Source organism: Dromiciops gliroides, chromosome 4 (assembly GCF_019393635.1).
Source record: "Dromiciops gliroides isolate mDroGli1 chromosome 4, mDroGli1.pri, whole genome shotgun sequence".
NCBI classification, from domain to species: domain Eukaryota; kingdom Metazoa; phylum Chordata; class Mammalia; order Microbiotheria; family Microbiotheriidae; genus Dromiciops; species Dromiciops gliroides.
This window is the reverse complement of record NC_057864.1, coordinates 486,678,086-486,691,668: the sequence shown is the minus strand read 5'-3', so window position 1 is coordinate 486,691,668 and position 13,583 is coordinate 486,678,086.

Genomic DNA, 13,583 nt, shown 5'->3' with positions numbered 1-13,583 from the left:
TGGGAGGCGAAGCTATGAGAGTGGGGACATTCACTTGAAGGAGGGTCTAATTGCTTCAATGAAGAGGATGAGGAGCTCAGAGAGGCAGAGGAAGACTTGTATGAACTGATGCACAGAGAAGTGGGCAGAAGCAGGAAAACATCCTATACATGACTTTACTCTAAAAAGGGTAGGACCAGAGGATTGTTGGGAGCATGTTAGAGGCCATTGAGTTCAACCTCATTTACAGATAAGGAAAATGAGGCACAGAGAGGTTAGGTGACTTGCTCAGAGTTACACAGTGTGCATCTAGGCCATGATTTGAACCCAGGTTTTCCCAACTTTCAGTCCAGTATCCTATCTAACACACCACACTACCTCTCAAAATAGGCCATGAGGATCTCTTGGGGGGGGGGGAGACACCATAGACCTAGGACTAGAAGAAACCTCAGTAAGTCACCTAGTCCAGCCTCTCATTTTACAAACAAGAAACTGAATCCTAGAGAACTTAAGTGACTCGCCCACCACCATACGGTTAGAAAAAGGTGGAGGAAGGATTTGAACTCAGGTCCTTTGACTCTAAGGTTAGTGCTCCTTTCACTTTAGAACACTGGGTCCCAAAGGAGTCTAAAAGAGGGTGGTTTTGACCCATCAACTGCTAGGTTATATACCTTGCGTGCTCTTGCTACACTGGATGAGAAAGTACTTTCCTTCTTTCAGGAGAGAGATAGGATACTACAAGCATCTAATTTGACACACACTGTCAGATGTCACTGCTTTGGTCCATTTTGCTTCACTATTTTATAACTTTTTGGAGGAAGAGGAGACATGCACATGAGTGAATGGAAAATCATGTATGAAGTGCTTACCATGTTATTACATGCCAGTCCCAGAGCTAAGTGCCCAGTTATCTAGAAACAAAATAAATCATACAAGTTTTGGTGGGAGACAGCATGCTACAACAGGAGGCACATTGGCACAAGAGTCCAAAGGTCTGGGTTGGTATTTTTCCTTAAATGTCAACAAATGTTTGTTAAGTACTTATGTGGTGGGCAGCTAGGTGATGAAGTGGATAAAGCACTGGCCCTGGATTCAGGAGTACCTGAGTTCAAATCCGGCCTCAGACACTTGACACTTACTAGCTGTGTGACCCTGGGCAAGTCACTTAACCCCCATTGCCCCGCAAAAAAAAAAAAAAAAAAAAAAGCACTTATGTGCCACGCATTCTGCTAGTTCTAAGGCAGCTTCCCCTCTCCCCGCTCTGGAAAAAAAATAAAGCACCAGCCCTGGATTCGGAAGGACCTGAGTTCTAATCCAGCCTCAGATACTTGACACTTACTAGCTGTGTGACCCTGGGCAAGTCACTTAACCCTCATTGCCCCAAGGGGAAAAAAAGAAATATGTATGTTGTTGAGTTGTTTCTGTCATGTCCGACGCTTCATGACCCCATTTGGAGTTTTCTTGGCAAATATACTGGAGTGGTTTGTCATTTCCTTCTCTAGATCATTTCATGGATGAGGAAACTGCGGCAAACAGTGTTAAGTGGCTTGCCCAGGGTCACACAGTGTCTAAGGCCAGATTTGAATTCAGGAAGAAGAATCTTCCTGACTCCAGGCCTGGCACTCTATGCACTATGGCGCCACCTAGTGGCTTGAAGAAATATGTATACTTCTTTTTGTTTCCATTTTTTCTAAAATTCTATCTAGGTCCATCTTGTTTGTTGTTTGTTGTTGTTTTGGTTGGTTGGTTGGTTGGTTTTACTTCGGTTTATTTTGCTTAACTATTTTTCATTATTACACTTTTAGGTTATATTTACCTAGGACTATAAACTGAGGCCCCCTAATATTATAATTTTGTTACTGATTTCTGCTTGTAATTAATTTAGCTTTTCCTTTAAGTATTCAGAAGCTATGTTATTGGGTCCTTATATGTTAAGTACTGAAAACAATCTTCTAAGTTACCTTTTGTGCATCGAGGTGATGCTCTAGACAGAGTGCTGAGCCTGGAGTGAGGAAGACCTGAGTTCAAATTTGACCTCAAACACTTACTAGCTGTGTGACCCTGGGCAAGTCACCTCACCCTGTTTGCCTTAGTTTCATCATCTGTAAAATGAGCTGGAGAAGGAAGTGACAAACCACTCCAGGATTTTTGCCAAGAAAACTCCAAATGGGGTCATGAAGTTACGTGCAACCAAAATGACTCAGCCACAAGCAATGTTACCTTTCAGCAAAATAAAGTTTCTCCTCTTTATCTTTTTTTTTTTTTGCAGGCAATGGGGGTTAAGTGACTTGCCCAGAGTCACACAGCTAGTAAGTGTCAAGTGTCTGAGGGCGGATTTGAACTCAGGTACTCCTGAATTCAGGGCTGGTGCTTTAACCACTGCGCCATCTAGCTGCCCCTCCTCTTTATCTTTAAAAAATTTTTTTCTTTATCTTTTAGTTAATTTTATTTTTGTTGTTTCCTCATCTAAAATCATAATTGTTCCTCCTGATTTTTTTGTGTTCAGCTGAGGCATAATAGATTTTGCTCTAATTCCTTATTTTAATTCCAGGTGAGTCTATGTTCCAAGGGATGATTCTTTTTTGGGGGGGCAGGGCAATGAGGGTTAAGTGACTTGCCCAGGGTCACACAGCCAGTAAGTGCCAAGTGTCTGAGACCAGATTTGAACTCAGATACTCCTGAATCCAGGGCCAGTGCTTTATCCACTGCACCTAGCTGCCCCTCAAGGGATGATTCTTTCTTTCTTTCTTTTTTTTTTTTTTAAGTGAGGCAATTGGGGTTAAATGACTTGCCCAGGGTCACACAGCTAGTAAGTGTTAAGTGTCTGAGGCCAGATTTGAACTCAGGTACTCCTGACTTCAGGGCTGGTGCTCTATCCACTGCGCCACCTAGCCGCCCCCCAAGGGATGATTCTTAAAGGAAGCCAAAGCAAGTCATACCTCCTCCTCCTTAAATCTCAGTTCCCTCATCTGTAAAATTAGGGGACTGAATCAGATGACCCCTGGGAGTCATGCTACCTGTAGATCTAAGATTCTGTGACCCCTGTATTATGGGCAATGAGGTGGCGTCACACTGCATAGAGTGCTGGATCTGGAGTCAGGAAGGCCTGAGTTCAAACCCAGGCTCAGAGACATACTGGCCATGTGACTCTGAGCCTATCACTTAGCCATTACCTCAGTTTCTTCATTTGTAAAAATGAGGATAATCTAGAATAATAAATGATCTCCCAGGATTATTATGAGGACAAAAAGAAATGTTTATAAAGAGCTTTACAAACCTTTGAGTGTTCTGTAAATGCTAGTTATTATTATTATCCTGCACACTCACTAAAATTAAAAAATATATATATATATTAAAGAGGGGCTGGAGAACCAGAAAAGTTAAGTGATTTGGCTGAGGTTGCCCATCTGGTTGATGGGGCAGAACCAGGAGAACAAAAGTTTCTTGGATCCCAGTCAGGGCTTTCCCCACCATCACCAGGGGAACCCCTAGACCACAGAAAAAAGGAACTAGGAGGTCAGAGATACAGCTCTCCCATCTGTCAGGGAGGGGTGGAGGGTGGGGAGAGCGCCAGGCAGCAGCTTATGCTCCAGGGTGGTCCCTGACACTCAGCAACTATTAAATGCTTTGTCAGCACTTTTCTAGTGTTTTTCTAACTTCCAGACCTTCTCTCTCTCTCTCTCTCTCTCTCTCTCTCTCTCTCTCTCTCTCTCTCTCTCTCTCCTTTTGAATATAATTACCTCCTATTGTGAGTTCCTTGGCCTCAGGCCCCAGTAAGAATAACATTCACAGAATCATAGAACTGTATTCAATTTGTCTTGCTCAATCCCTAGCAGAGAAAAGAGCTTCTTTAAAAATGGACCTTAATATGGACGGGCAGTTTTCAGATGATGAAATTAAAACTATCTACAGCCATATGATAAAATGCTCTCAATCACTACTGATTAGAGAAATGCAAATTAAAATTACTCTGAGGTATCACCTCATACCTATCCAATTGGCTGATATGACAAAAAAGGAAAATGATAAATGTTGGATAAGATGTGCAGAAATTGGAACATTAATGCACTGTTGGTGGAACTGTGAACTGATCCAACCATTCTGGAGAACAATTTGGAACCATTCCCAAAAGGCTTTAAAATTGTGCATACTTTTTGACCCAGCAATACCACTACTACCTAGGGCCCACGTGGACAAAAATATTCATAGCTGCTCTTTTTGTGGTGGCAAAGAACTGGAAATTGAAGGAATGCCCATCCATTGGGGAATGGCTAAACAAGTGGTGGTATATGAATGTATTGGAATACTATTGTGCTGTAAGAAATGATAAGCAGATGGATTTCATAAAAACCTGGAAAGACTTATATGAATTGATGCTGAGTGAAATGAGCAGAACCAAGAGAACATTGTACACAATATCAACAACATTGTGTGATGATCAACTGTGATAGACTTAACTCTTTTCAGCAATACAATGATCGAAGCCAATGCCAAAAGACATATGGTAGAAAATGCTCTCCACATTCAGAAAAAGAACTATGGAGTCTGAATTCAGACTGAAGCAGACTCTTTTCACTTTTGTTTTTGCTTTTTTGTTATTGTCCTTGTTTATTCTTTCTTGCATTTCCCCTTTTGTTCTGATTAATGTGGAAATATAACCTATATCAAATTGATTGCTGGCCTTGGGAGTGGGGAAGGATGGGTGGGTGGGGGAAAATTTGGAACTCAAAAAATATCTTTACATGTAATTAAGAAAAATTAAAAATATTTTTAATGGATCTCATCTATAGAATGAAGGAATTGGGTCCCAGAGCCTCTGGTGTGCCTAGGATTGTGGCCCTTATGAGGGGTTCTTAGCCTTTTTGTGTAAGAAACTCTTTGGGAAAGGGCAGCTAGGTGGTGCAGTGGATAGAGCACCGGCCCTGGATTCAGGAGGACCTGAGTTCAAATCTGGCCTCAGACCCTTAACACTTACTAGCTGTGTGACCCTGGGCAAGTCACTTGACCCCAATTGCCTCACAAAAAAAAGAAACTCTTTGGGCAGTCTGGTGAAGCCAATGGGTTCCTTCTCAGAATCGTGTCTTTTAATGCATAAAATAAAATACATGGGATTGCAAAGGAGATCAATTTTGTTGAAATAAAGATGTGATTTCCCCCCATCCAAGATCACTCCTCCTCCACCCAGTCTATCCATGGACCCCTTGAGAAACTGTGAACCCCAGTCAATGACCCTGTTCTACAATGTCCCTTATCCAGCTTCTGTGACTTCCAGAGAAGGAAATTTCAGGACATCCTCTAGGTAGTCTCTGCTACTTTGGGACAGATCCAGGAAGCTGGTTTGTAAATAAAGCCTAGGTCCATCTCTCTGTGGCTACCCCCCCACTCTGTTCATTCTGCCTGAAATGCTATGATTGCTCTGCCCCTTCTGATAGTTCTGCCTGTACATGCTCCCATAACCGAAGGTTGCTCCAGATGGAGTCTGGCCAGGAAAACTTGCCTCCTGCCAGACTCAATGCTTTCATTCATGTAGCCTGAGAGAGCCCTTCTCCCCTAAATCCTCCACTGATTCCTCAGTGGGGTGTGCAGGTGAGCCCCGCTTCTCAAAGACTGGGCCAGCAGAACAAAAGCTCTGGCAGGTTCTCCTTCACTGGGAAGGCTGAAGCTAAGGACTGTGGGCCCCCCGCTTCTCCCGCCCTCCCCCACCCTTTGCAAGATTTCTTCCTGGACAGGTTATGAAAAATGCAAGTTGATTCACAGAGGACCAAGGGACCTTGAAAGTCCATCAAACAAACAAACAATCAGAAACTCCATTTATTATCAGATCCTTCTGGTAACTGAGAATCGGTGGAAAACTTCAGTAAAACGTCCTAGGAAATTTTCTTCCTGGAACTTTTTCCTTAAACATATTCATTAAGTACTGTTTTTGGGTGCTGGGAAGAGAGACAAAAGCAAAGCAGTGCCTGCCCTGAAGGAGTTTACAGTCTGCTGGGAAAGGAGCAGGGCAGGAACAATGCCACCCAGGGAGTGGTGGGGGCAGAGGAGTGATCCAGGCGAAATTCTCAAGACAGGGCTCTTAACTTGGGGACCTGGTATTTGGTTTAAAAATATTTTTTTGTTGTTGTTGTTTTGGTGAGACATTTGGGGTTAAGTGACTTGCCCAGGGTCACACAGCTAGTGTCAAGTGTCTGAGGCTGTATTTGAACTCAGATCCTCCTGACTCCAGGTCCAGTGCTCTATCCACTGCACCACCTACCTGCCCCAAGATGACTTTCTTTGATGGAGATCAGGGAAGACTTCCTAGAAGCCACCACCAGAGGCAAAGCTAGAAGGAACAAAAGGAAGGGATGAGAAGAGGAGGGAAGGTGCGACAGTGTGACCAGGGCCCTGTTTAGCCACAAAGTAAGGAAGTTTCTGCTAATGCAGAGACTGGAAAGGGCATGAAGAGTCCAGTCTGGCTAAAATGTAGGGGAGGTGATGGCAGGGCAGGTAGGCCCGCAGTAATGTGAAATTAAGCTGGAAAGGTACACAGGAGTCAGACTGAGTCAGGTGTTAAACGCCAGGCTGACTTTGCATTTTGTCCTAGAAACAACAGGGAGACACAGGGAAGCAGCACAGTCACCTCAGTGCCGGGCCATCAGCTGCATCTGCTGCTGCTACTGAAGCATTCACCCTGCAGCCAAATATGATCTGTATCCTCAGGGTTAACATGGTGTATGACATATGGTAAACACATAAGTGCTCTTTTCATTAATTAATTATCAACCAATCCATCAAGTCCTGACCAGACCTGGGCCTCAGGGAGATTATTTTGGCTGCTGTGTGAAAGATGGAGAGGAGAGGAGAGGAGAGGGGAGAGAGAGAGAGAGAGAGAGAGAGAGAGAGAGAGAGAGAGAGAGAGAGAGAGAGAGAGAGAGAGAGAGAGAGAGAGAGGGGAAGCCAACAAATTCCAAAGCCATTACTTCTGCCCAGGCAAGAAGTGAGGAATGATTGATCTAGCTACTTGCCTACTCTTTTTAGCTGACTGATTTCTTCATAATTAAAGTGTAACTTGGGTTGTACAGAGAGTGCACAGCTTGTGTGACTTGTGTGACTTAGCTATGGCGTTTTGGTATGATGCAGAAAACCTTGCGGAGGGGAGGCCATTCCTTTTTTTCTCTTCCACCAGCCTAACTCTACAGCATCTTCCCACTCAGTCTGATTCAACTCTCCCATGCAGCAAGGAGTACCTCCATCTGTAGAGTCTCCAAGAAGAGGGTGGGGGGAGCTATTCCCTCAAAGAGCATGGACTCACCTGTTCCAATTAACACCCTCCTTTGCTTGGTTGTGTTTCTTTTCCTGAGCAGGTGGTTAAATATCAGCCTTGGGGTTTCACCTTCCTGAGTTCAAGAGGTCTGGAGATCTTTCCTGGGTACAATGAGTGAAACTGGCTAGAAGCAGAAGATTTTACATGGGATAGGACAGCTACTGACAAAAGGATTGGCTCAAGCCTGTTTGATCAGTAGGTGCACAACAGGAATTGTTTAGATAGTACAGAGCCAAGGTGAAATGTGAAATGCCTAATCAGCGATCATACCTCGTGCTTTCTGAGTCTTTCTTTTTTGTGTGTGCTTTCTGTTTCAGTGAGTTATAAGTTACATTGTTGAATCCTGTTTTAAGTTTATTTTTGTCAGTCACGGGTTTGTGAATGTTGGGTGTTTAGCATTCCTTCTGTGTGTAGTAAATACAGTTATCCCTTCCAAACTGAAACTTTCCCCATCATGGGAATTTTGGCGGGAGTTTTACAGAAGCTACAGACAATACTCAAGGCCAGCACATGACACAGAAAAAGCTTAGAAACTCAGAAATGCATGAAATATGTGTATAATATGGTATGATCTCAACCCCCAATTTAAAAGAAGTTACTGTAAAGACCCCATAAAAGAAAAAGAAAAAAATCAGACTTCTCTGGTACAAAGGGAGGGCCAAATTTTTTTATGCAGATTTTCCAGATGTGATGGTTAACTGTAAATACCTGTACTGTACCTGAGTCATATTGTATGTTGAGTACTTGTTACTTTTCTCTTTGGGGGAAACCTGAGATGTGAGCTTATGCCTATGTTTTGAATATTTTGACCCTGAGACAACATGGTTGGGGTTTAATGAGTTAAAGGGCATGAGCAAAAAGGAGAATAGCACCCCTGTGATCAGAGGCCAGGCTTTCTGGTTACTGCACTTAACTGGCCATTAATCCTCTCTTGTGACCTCAGACAAGTCACTCCATCCTCTTGGGGCTTTTTTCACCTGTAAAAAGGAGGTGCTAGCATTGCTTACTCCCCAGGGCCTCTTCACCTGTACCTCAGAATACCCAGCGTCCTTCTAGGCTCAGAGCAGGTGCACCTTTTGTAGGAGGCTTTGCTAGAACTCCCACCCCTTCCCTCCACAGCCTTCCCCATCTCTACTGGGAAATTACCTTTTCTTAGTGTAGGAATGGGAGCCCTGGGGAGATTTTGGTAAAAGCAGAAGACATTGATTGACATGTAAACAGCAGAGCCTTCAGACACAAAATAGGCACAGCTATTGGTCAGTCCTTTTTGTCTGTTATATCTGTCTCTTCAAGTCCCCGTTTGGGGTTTTCTTGGCAAAGGTACTGGACTCATTTACCATTTCCTTCTCCAGCTCATTTTTTGTTTTGTTCTGTTTTTGTTTTTTTGGCAGGGCAATGAGGGTTAAGTGATTTGCCCAGAGTCACACAGCCAGTAAGTGTCAAGTGTCTGAGGCCAGATTTGAACTCGGGTCCTCCTGAATCCAGGGCTGGTGCTTTATCTACTGTACCACCTAGCTGCCCCATTCTCCAGCTCATTTTACAGATGAGGAACTGAAGCAAAGAGGGTTAAGTGACTTGCTTAGGGTCACACAACTAGTAAGTGTCTGAAGCCAGATATGAACTCAGGAAGATGTCTTCCACTGTACCACCTCACTGCCCCCCACATAGTTATTCTCTACCCAGAAAGGGTGGAAAGCTCAAATACCTTGATTTCTCCTAGCTTGAGTCAGCAAGACAATGAACTTGACTCCAGAGCAAAGTCATACTTTTTACCCCAAGGACTTATCTGTATATGATTCCTAAACAAGTGTGGGGGGTGAGTTAATTACCCTAAAAGCAGATGTAGTACTCACTGGGGGAAGGGGCTTTTAAGCCAGGAAAAAATAATGCCCAATAGGGCAGCCTGTTGTCACCTGACTGGAGGTGACCGATAGTTTCAGAGCTGATCCTTCGAGGAGGTCAGAGAGACGCTTCTGCCCTCACTGAGCTAGAGCACTCCTAATATCCAGCTCAAGAGAGCCTGGAGCTGCCCACTGAAGAGACACTTCATGCTAAGAAGAGCCCAGTGGCTGAACCATCTGCCTAACCCAGCCTGATGAGTGCTTGGGTGGGTATTGTGTAGATATTCTGTATCTATTCAGAGAGAGAAATAGGACATCTGAGGCTTTGCAGAGCTGGAGTTGTGGGCTGCCTTGGCTATGTGGATTCCCTACATGTATCTCCCAATACCACTGTACTTTGAATTAGTGGGGATTCTTCCCATCTCCTGAACTCTGGATGTTTTCGTGAGAGAGTATGCCCTGGTTTGGGGGAGGATGTCTTGTAACTATTAACATCAGTCATCAATTAATTATTAATGTAAATTAATATTACTAACAACAACCACCAATTAATTACTATTAATTATTAACATTAATAATCACTATTAATGTTATTGAGAAAAATGAAATAAAGTCTCTCCCCAGAAAAATGCTGTTATCTCAGAAAACAAGACAGGTAGGGAGTCTGGGTAAGAAAGGAGGATTGCAGGGAGGGGCCTCAAGGCTAAAAGCCAGTCTTACAGGTGCCTAAAAGTAGATATAGAAAAGAACTTCAAGGCTAGTAGTCTAGCCAGTCCAAGTGTGCCAAAGGTGAAAGCTAGTTTGTACTGTGCTTGCTTAATTAGCTCATGCATATTAATTGCCAACACCCCAAAGACGTAGACTGCCACCATTTACAAACATGCAATGTACATAATAGGAAGGGGGACATGTTAAGGGGAAATATGTAGAGACGTTCCAGGAAGACTGTAAACCTTTTAATCCTCAACCAATGAGGCAAAGAGGGGAGGGACCTTTTTGACAGGATTAGAGATTAGAAAGAGTAGTTTTCTGTGGCAAAGTGTGTGTGCCCATTCTTTTTTTTTTGTTTTTTGGGGTTTTTTTTGGGGGGGTTTGGTTTTGCAGGCAATGGGGGTTAAGTGACTTGCCCAGGGTCACACAGCTAGTAAGTGTTAAGTGTCTGAGGCTGGATTTGAACTCAGGTACTCCTGAATCCAGGGCTGGTGCTTTATCCACTGCGCCACCTAGCTGCCCCATGTGTGCCCATTCTTGCAAGAATATAATCAAGTCTTCATATATTCACCAAAAAGGAAAGTTCAGTATGTTTATTTCTGACATTATTAACCCTAATCATAAATTAATCATTAATATTAATTAGTATAACAATAAGCTTCGATTACTTATTGATGTTAATCATTAATTAATATTAATTATTTTTATTCTTGCTATGCCCTTTGAGTAAATGCCTTTTCTAAAGAGCTCAGCTAGGTGTGGTGGCATATTCTAGTAATCCCTGATGCTGGAGAGGCTGGAGCTGGGAGATCACTTGAACCTAGGAGTTCTGAGATGTACAAGGGCTAAAACTAATTGGGTGAGCCCGCAACCCCAGGAGCTGGGAGAGCCCCCAGGCTGTCTAAGAAGGAGCAAATGGGTCAAGGTTGGAAACTGAGCAAGTCGAAGATTTCTACGCCAATCCAGAATGGGGGGAAAGGGCCCACGAGCACTCTTGGCCTGGGGGATTTAGCAAGACCCGGTCTTAGAACAACAACATTCACCATATGGACTGGCTGCTGGTAATAGTTAAAGGGAGCGCACTGGTAGGGGCTTGCATTTGGGAGCATAGCTCCACAAGGCTTATCCCAGGAGCTCAAAAGCCACTGTGGCCACTGTAGATATCACATACGTACTATTACATGTGCGTGCTCATCTCTACATTCCTTGTCATTTCCCCTCTGTAGAGTGTGACCTCCCTGAAGGCAGGGCCTGTTTCATTTTTGTCACACAGGGCTTGGCATATAGTAAGTGCTTAATAAAGACTTGCTGATTGATTGACTGATTGATTCAGCCCATCGCCTAACCCACAAATTATACTCTAAAGAAACTTCCGGCATCGGCTGTGGGAGGACATTAGGCCCAAAGCTGCTCATTTTGTCATTATTCAATCTTTAACTTTTTTTTTTTTTAGTGAGGCAATTGGGGGTTAAGTGACTTGCCCAGGGTCACACAGCTAGTAAGTGTTAAGTGTTTGAGGCCAGATTTGAACTTAGGTACTCCTGAGTGCAGGGCCAGTGCTCTATCCACTGCACCACCGAGCTGCCCCCAAAGCTGCACATTTTGTATTCACATACGGTGAGGACAGGCTCAATCCATCCCCAGGATGACTTTTGTTCCTGGATGCTGATCCCGAATATTTATTCAATGGGCCTGAGAGTAGGAATTGCCTTTGCTGTGTGACCTTGGGTAATGTGCTGTCCTTCTTTGGGCCTCACCCCGCTCAGTGACATAAAGGGTGTGATGCCTAAAGTTTCTTCTGGCTCTGACTTCTGAGTGTTGGAAACAGTATCCAAGAGCCCCCTGTACCGGGTGGGGATAGGGAGGGAGGGCGGGAATGAGGCTTAGCTTCACTCCTCTCTAGGCTGCACTCCTGAGTCTTTAGACTTTGTCTCCCAGAGCGCCCTCATTCCCTCTTTGCGGTTTCTTAGAATATAAGCCTCTTGAGGGTAAGGATTGTCTTCTACTTGGACATATTTGTTTTTTTTTTGGTGAGGCAATTGGGGTTAAGTGACTTGCCTAGGGTCACACAGCTAGTAAGTGTAAAGTGTCTGAGGCCGGATTTGAACTCAGGTCCTCCTGAGTCCAGGGCCGGTGCTCTATCCACTGTGCCACCTAGCTGCCCCACTTGGACATATTTGTACCCTCAGCACTTTGCACAGTGCCTGGCACACAGGAAGTGCATCATACATGCTGGCTGACTTATTCCTATGGCAGAGGCAGAAGTGAGACCAGGATGTACTTGACAGACCCAGATACTGCCTGGGTTCTGTGGGAGATGGAACATTCATTCACCTTGTATTGTAGCCTACATTTGGGACATGGAGGGCTCCAGGCTGTGCTTGCAGATCACAGGAGCACAGATCAGGAGCTGGAAGGAGCCTCCAAGACCACTTAGTCAAATGCCCCTCATTTTCCTGATGGTAAAACCTAGGCTCAGGTGAAGGGACTTCCCAAGGCAAGTAGTAAGCATTTGAGGCAGCATTGGAACCCAGCTCCTCTGACTTCAGCCTGGATCATCCAGGCTCAACCAGGCCTGCTGTCAGAGGAACAGAGGCTTTCTGTCTATAGACTCAGCAAGGCAGGGAAGAGGAGAGTCAAGGCAAGGAGGCAGATGATGGAGAAAGGGGGAGCTGGGAGGAAGGAAGTGGGCCCAGCAAAGAGAAGGGAAGGGTGTCAGGACAGCCGTGGGGGAGGATACAGTATTTCACCCAGACAGTTCACTGTGGTCCCAGCATGCCTCTGGCTGTTTACCTTGTCTGAGATCAGCCCCTGAATCCCGACTGGGATGGGCTTATCCACTGTATTCTCCTTGGGCTGATCAGGAGCCTATTAGAACGAGTCCCCTGCAGGCATTTTTTCCTCTTTGTAGCCCCCGTGGTTTAGCACAATGCCTAATATTAGAGATGCACACCATCTACTAATTCACAGGGCTGATCTGTGGGGAAGGCGGTCCCTGAATGTGAGCAGAAAAGCTGGGAGCGTTTGCCATTGAAAATGGGGGAAAAAAGAGGAAGTTTAGGTCCAGGATTCCACCGCTGGATGCAGATGTTGATGCTTTTAGTCCAAGCTTACTTCTTTTTGTTGTTGTTGTTTTTTGTTTTTTTGCAGGGCAATGGGGGTTAAGTGACTTGCCCAGGGTCACACAGCTTCTAAGTGTCAAGTGTCTGAGGCCGGATTTGAACTCAGGTACTCCTGAATCCAGGGCTGGTGCTTTATCCACTGCGTCACCTAGCTGCCCCAGCTTACTTCTTTTTTAAAAGCTAGAGTTGCAGGGCCCAGACCCTCCTCACCAAGGCCTTCATAAAGCAAAGGCGCTCTCGGCACTCATGCTTTGGGGGAAATGCCCGGGCCTCGGACACCACCCCAGGGCGAGCCCCTCCCTGTCTCTCTGCCCTGTCTCTCTCTTAGCTCCTCTAAGGCTGCGAGTGGCAGGTCGGATCCTCACGGACCAAAGGAGTTTCCTCACTAAGAGTTACCTTCACTAAAGTGATCTCAGATCACACCCCCTAAAGCCTCAGCAACAATCGAGGCAGAGCCTTGTTGGTGGAGCCCAGGCCTGTGATTTCATGGGGCTGGGGAAAACTTCCTCTACCAAAGGTAAGTCAGCACTGGTCTGCACCAGGGCCAGCTCGGTGTCTTGCAGATAGACCAGTGGGCTTGGAACCACGAAGCCTGCCTGTGGCACTGTGTGACACCCGGCAAGGCAC